We start from the raw sequence: 6159 nt of genomic DNA on the forward strand, positions 1-6159 counted from the left end.
AAACAACATTGAAAATTAATTATCTCCGACCTTTAAAAACACGAAGTTTTGAGACAAGTGATTGGAGAAAAGAGTGGAGTGTATATTTAACGACATACAACTGATGCTGCCACTAAAAGTAGGGATCGGCAAGGATGGGCTTTGGTTGATGGGGTATTTGTGATAGGTTACAGTAAAGCAGAGAGGTCTTACACAACTTCTCCATCACAAGCAATCTCCTAGGGCAAAAGGAAGCCATCTTTCTGCGGGGGTGGATGCTGTGTTTCATAGGTCTCTGGCTGCATCCAATTTCATAATTTATTGCACCAGCTTGTTCCGAAGCTTTCAAACAGTCCCCTCCCAAAATTGCTAAAACTTGCCTAAGTTTTAGAAACAAGCAAACAGGGAAGTTGTCACCCTTCTTAAACTATGTGTGTTCCCACCTTCTTCACGCCCCAGGTTACTCCCCTTTTGAGAACTAGCTGGCTGCTCTTAAAGCACCGCCAACATCATAGCCCACGTTCTGAAACTACACACAGAGGTGGCCTACCCAAGTTCTGGTACCTGGGACTGGGGTGCAACTAAACGGGAAAGGGCCTCCCCAGCATGGGCCCAGCCCTTTTAGTCCCAGCACCGCCACACAACATCAGTAAGAACAGCAACAGCAAAAGCCTCATATAACAGGGGTTAAAGGTTAGATCCCAAAATGGTTAATGATAGTGTTTTCTCCCAAAAGATTTCTAGAGTTTCAGTCATCTTCTCAGAGACAAGTGAAGAAACCCAGATTGGGGCTCAGAGGCAGACATGGCCACCTTAGATGAGGAGAATGTGGTTGCTGAACTTGAGAGCTTGCATAACTAATGACAGCACCGATGGCTACTCCAGCCGCGGCCTTCCATTGGCAGCCCAACACTGTATAATTCCCTTCCCTCCTCTTCCTCCGCATCCACATCCAAAAGTAAAGACACAGAAAGGGTAACGGATGAAGTGAGGGAGGAAAAGGACGGAAAACGCTATGGCTGAAGCCGTCCTCGCTATAGTCTGTTTCTGTGTTTGGTTTTCTCCTCCCCAAACACTTCCCTATTTACCAGAAGTGGAACTAGAACCAGAGTGGACTCGAACATTCTCTGGAGGGTTTTACCTGCCTCACAGCTCTGTATTACGAAAGCCCACTTCCTTGCTGTAAATGTGAGAAGCAATGAGATGACAGACTGTGTGTCCTTAAATTAACTTTGCCACCTTAAGGGATTCTCCAGTGCTCTCCTCTCCCTCAATTCCTTGATGTCAGTAAATCCAACCGTTCTAATCACACAGAAAAGGGACATCCTCCATAGTCATTATTGAGAGAGAAGCATAATTGAGTTGTCTATTTCTAGCCCTAAATTGCTGCTGTGTAAAAGAATAGGGAAGAAAGACCATTTTTGCCAAAGCCCTGAATCCAAGCAAGAGATGACAAGATGACAGTATGCCTCCCTCCCCCCACCTCTCTCTCTCTCTCTCTCTCTCTCTCTCTCTCTCACACACACACACACACACACACACACACACACACATTTTAACATAGCCTGTGATTGGCTGCTAGACTTTAGATCTTGTTAACATGGTCCATGGCTATTAATTCTGTCAGGCTATTATTTCTGACAGAAAATCAACACATCAGAGACAAACTGGATGCGTTAATGCTGGTGCCTCCCTGAAGTACAACACAGCGAGCGGCCAGTCTGATGGGACTTGAAGGCAAACCACCATACTCCTGCTCACCCACCAGGCTGCCCATCTCCATGCCTGCTGTCGTGTGCTGAGAAGGCAACTGAAACCTCAGGAGATGACTTAAGGATATGTGTTCAGAAGACTGCTCTGCCACCTTCATTTGATCTTGCTGATTGATGAGTGACCGGTGTGTCAACCTGTACCCTCACCTCTTGCTGAAAAGACCTATCTCAAAGGATCCACATCTTGATTCAGTTATGGACAACCACCTTCTATAATATAAATATATGTGAACCTTTTACTAATTCTACATTAAATAACAATTTCATAGCACTATGCATTTTTAATAACAATGTGATTAAGATCCGGGCTGGATTTGAGAAGCGAATTCTCCATTTAACTCTTATATTTCATGTGCATGTCGTGCCTTGGATTCCAAATTTAGCAGGAGTGCATATGCACGCTAAGGATGATGGGAGTACCTGACCAGAGACCACCAGGCCCCACAGCCGGAAACTGGCAGCAGGTTGTTGAACCGTATCTTTGGTTTGGCAGTGAAGTGTGCTACGCCCATTTCCTGATCTGACCTCCTAGCTCACGCAGGTTTCCTGCTCTTGGCAATTTGGGTTTCCTCCTTAGCAACAGCTCTTTACAGTACACACCTGGGGAGGTAGAGGAGGAGGAGACACCACTAGCAGCGTAGCAGCATTGAAAACGTTTGTTCAGGGGGTTGGGGATTCAGCTCAGTGGTAGAGTGCTTGCCTAGCAAGCGCAAGGCCCTGGGTTCGGTCCCCAGCTCCTAAAAAAAGAAAAGAAAAAAAAAAAAAAGAAAACGTTTGTTCAGGGCGACAGAAAGAACTGTGGAAAGAGAAAAGAGAGGGAGGAGGGGAAGTGTCTGCCAGCAATGACCTCAGCTTCCTGGACGAGGTGTGTGTTTTGAGGAGGGGGTAGAACATAGCTCTGGACATGATGGTGTGTGGTGTGTTCATGGGATAGGGGATGGTGACAGGAGCCTGAGCCTTCTCACACCTGAGAAAAGCTGCACAGAAGCAAGCCGATCTCGGGGCCTTTGCACATGCATGAAGTGCATGCAGCTGTTGCATGTTACCTGGCAGGCTTCTTCTCGAAATCTTCCTCTGGCTTCCGCGTTGAAGTCATCACAACCTGTGTGTCCTCCTCATTGTGCCTGTCATGACCAAAGGTTCGATTGTTGACTGAGTTCCTCTTGACTTCCTCCCTCTTTCCTTCTAAAATGCATACTGGGCCCCAAATGTCTGTCACCGGGGACACTTTGTCCTTTTGAGGTTGATAATCATCCCCTTATTCTAGGAGATTTCCACTCATGTACCCCATGCCCTGCTTTTATTGTTTGTTTGTTTGTTTGTTTGTTTGTTTTTGAGGGTAGTCTCAGAATGTAGCCCAGACAGGCCTTGAACTCCTTGGTGCTAGGATTACAGTGTATCAGCACTTTCAACTTGGGAGTCTCATTTTTACTCAAAGACAAGCCTCCAAATTGGGGTACAAATGCTCCTTTCGGTTCCCCAAAGAGCAGTGTGTTTCCTGTCTCATAGCTTTTCATGCCACTTGCCTGACTGGGACATCAGCCTTTTGTGACCTCCTTGCAAATGCTCTGCCTGGGGTCCCTGATTCTCATCCAGATTCAGCGGCCATCCTAAGGAAAGTTCTCTCCAGTGACTTTCATCAATTAGTCACTTCCTCGAGTGCAAGTGGACTTTCCTCTGCCTCTTCCACTTGCTTACCTACTTAGTTGTCCTCCATCTTCCTCACACGATTATCAGCTTCCTAGAGGAAGAGAGTTCATGAGTTTTATTTCTCAACATGTGCTTCCAGTTTAGCACAATGCCTAGAACACAGTCGAGGATAAGTGCATTGCTGGATGAACAAATCGATCAATGACGTTCAATCACCTGCCAACATTTGGTTTCAGAGGAAATCTTACATATTAGTAGGTACAAACCACCCACATCATCTGATTTCTACCTACCTCTCTTAAAGGACAAACCAAAGTTCTACCCTACCCAAAATGGTTCTCTTGATACACAGCCACAGTCACTTTCTCCCCCTCCAGAGCATTAGTCATTTCATTCACACAGGGGCTCTGAGCACTTACTGGAGCTAAGCATACGTCAGGTGATGCATTGACTATGGTCCCTGACCTCAGGAAGCACTAAGACCTAAAGGATAGTTTTAGACCTGACTACAGTTCAAATGGCTCAAAAGGGGACATGAATGAGTTTAATTATAGCATTGCTGGCATTTCAAACCATGTTTGTTTCTCGTGCTAGTCATCCTATAATCTCACTAGGACACTTTCAAAGAAGGTTACCCTTGCAGGAGACCCACCCCGACAGTGATCCAGTCCCAGCTCAGGTTTGATTCTGATGAATGCAGTAGCTTCCTAGATCCTGTGTCTAGTCTGTGCTTGGCTGATTCGTTCTATTTAAATGAACCCCCTGAAGACCACACCTTCTGGGAGTCAAATGCAAACATGCAAACACCTTCTAAGCCAAAGCCTACACACTTTCAGCCAGCTATCTTAAGGAAGGGACTTTCTTCCCATTTCAAATAAGAATGTCACCCCCACAGATACTTGTGGTCATATTTATAGGTGTGTTCTCGTTCATTTGAATCAAATTTTTCAATCAAATTCTTTACTTTTCCCCTCTGCTTCATCCAATACTCCTAATCCTGTTGGTAGGTCATCACATATAAGTAAGAACACAGGCAGCTAATATACAGAGAATGGAGCCTGTTATTGCCCTGTGCACTGTTGTTGCTGGCTACATCTGCATGACTTTCCTCTCCTTCTTAAGGGAGTAGAGCAGGCAGCTTTGCCACAGACACTGTGCTACCAATTTCCCTCGCACCTGGACGCTCTACCCTTCCCAAAGAGCTTTCTCATCGCCGTCCAGCACAGGTTAATAGCACCTCTAGCCTCTTCATTTCCACCCTCTGCTCCAGTGGTGAGATTTCGGTTCCCTGGAAGACATAACCCCCAGGTCAATCCCTCTCACTTTCTCTTTGACTCAAGTTCTCAGAGAACTCATTCACCACCTAAAAGTGCCACTCTGTACTGACTCCCTGACTCAGTTGTTCAGTCTCATTCAGACTCTATCCTCAAGTCTTTTCCTCTGAGAAGAATGTGGATTCCAAGTGCTTGCCACCAGTCTGGTACTACAGCATCACCCCAGGCAGTAGACTTGTTCATCCCACACCTCTGCCTTAGACTCCAGCTTTCCATGGTAACAGCAGGCGGGACAGCGACTGCGCACAAGTGCTGTCTCAAAGAGGAATCAGACCTTGAGACTTCCAAGCTTGGAAAGTGCAATGGCTTCCTCTTGCAACCACAGCAAAAGCTAAACCCCTGCCTCCACCTGCCATACCCGATTGTAGGACACCTCCACATCTGTGACATCTCTCTCTGTAAAGCTATTCTAGGCATATAAGCCTCTCTGACCCAGAAGCGACGTCCTCCCCTGGAGCCTTAGTTCACTGAGACAGGGAGATTGATCCAGAATAGACATTTATGCTTCATGGTTCCAGGGTCTGGGAAGTCTGAGATGGAGGTGGCTCCAGATTTGTTTGTCTAATGAAGGTTGTTCTGTGTCTCCAAGATGGAGCCTTTGTTGTTGTGTCTCCCAGAAGAGGAGAGTGCCCTCATCATTTACAAAGGTGGAAGGATAAGAGAGCCTATTAAAGGGCTGTGGTCCTATTTACAAGGAGAATGTCCTTTATGGGCCATCCCCTCATCAAGCCCCCAGTCACACTTACCATTAGATTCAATATCTCTGTCTTGAGGGGCACATTGCAGACATGGGTGACTTGGTTGGGCATTCTCTCCCCCCCACATGACTTCTTCCTTCTCATGATCCAGATTGTATTTCAAAGGTCATCTCCCTCCTTGAGCAACACATCTGTTTTCACTCTTGGTGACATTTCTACTGTGGCTATGCCCACAGTTCCTCTGAGTGTGAGAAGGGAAATATTAGTGTGTGGACTGTAGAACGTCCACCTTCTGGTGAGCCTAAGTAAGCCGCAGACAGAGAGTCACCTCATTGCCCTCCTGGCATCTAGTGCAGACTCCAACACAAGGCTGGCACTCATCCATGCATTACCCAAACACTGTTTTATCCACTTCTGCTTGTCACCCACTGCCCTGAGCGCTCAGCTTCCTGCTGTGAACAGACACAAAGACTTCCTGTTCTTAATCTGCTTTCTATTTTTGGGGAAGGGAGGTTGACAGTATTTAAGAATTTGCCAATCAACAAGTAACTATATACAACGTCAAGAGTAACAAATGGTCTAAGAAATGAAACAGAAAACAGGAATAGAGGTTGCCTATGAGAATGATTAAACTGCTGTTGTTTCTGTAGAACTTTAGATATGTTTCTTGATCCCACTTTCAACAGTTTACCATAGCTCACATGACATTCTTCACATGATTTTAAT

The 6159-nt window shown here is 46.0% G+C and overlaps 1 long non-coding RNA gene across 2 annotated transcripts; it reads right to left on the bottom strand.

Annotated features, from left to right (window-relative positions):
- Window positions 1–262: 262 nt before the first annotated feature.
- On the bottom strand, window positions 263–5832 carry LOC120100768 (uncharacterized). 2 transcript variants are annotated; one of them, XR_010064178.1, is made up of 4 exons: window positions 5482–5832; window positions 3450–3492; window positions 2798–2875; window positions 263–2488 (listed from the first exon to the last, which is right to left on the bottom strand). It is a non-coding gene; the product is annotated as an uncharacterized LOC120100768 (long non-coding RNA). The 2 variants fall into 2 exon arrangements; XR_005500785.2 differs by having other exon boundaries at window positions 263–2875.
- Window positions 5833–6159: the final 327 nt, after the last annotated feature.

The sequence above is a fragment of the Rattus norvegicus genome, chromosome 2 (genome assembly GCF_036323735.1).
Source record: "Rattus norvegicus strain BN/NHsdMcwi chromosome 2, GRCr8, whole genome shotgun sequence".
Classification (NCBI taxonomy): domain Eukaryota; kingdom Metazoa; phylum Chordata; class Mammalia; order Rodentia; family Muridae; genus Rattus; species Rattus norvegicus.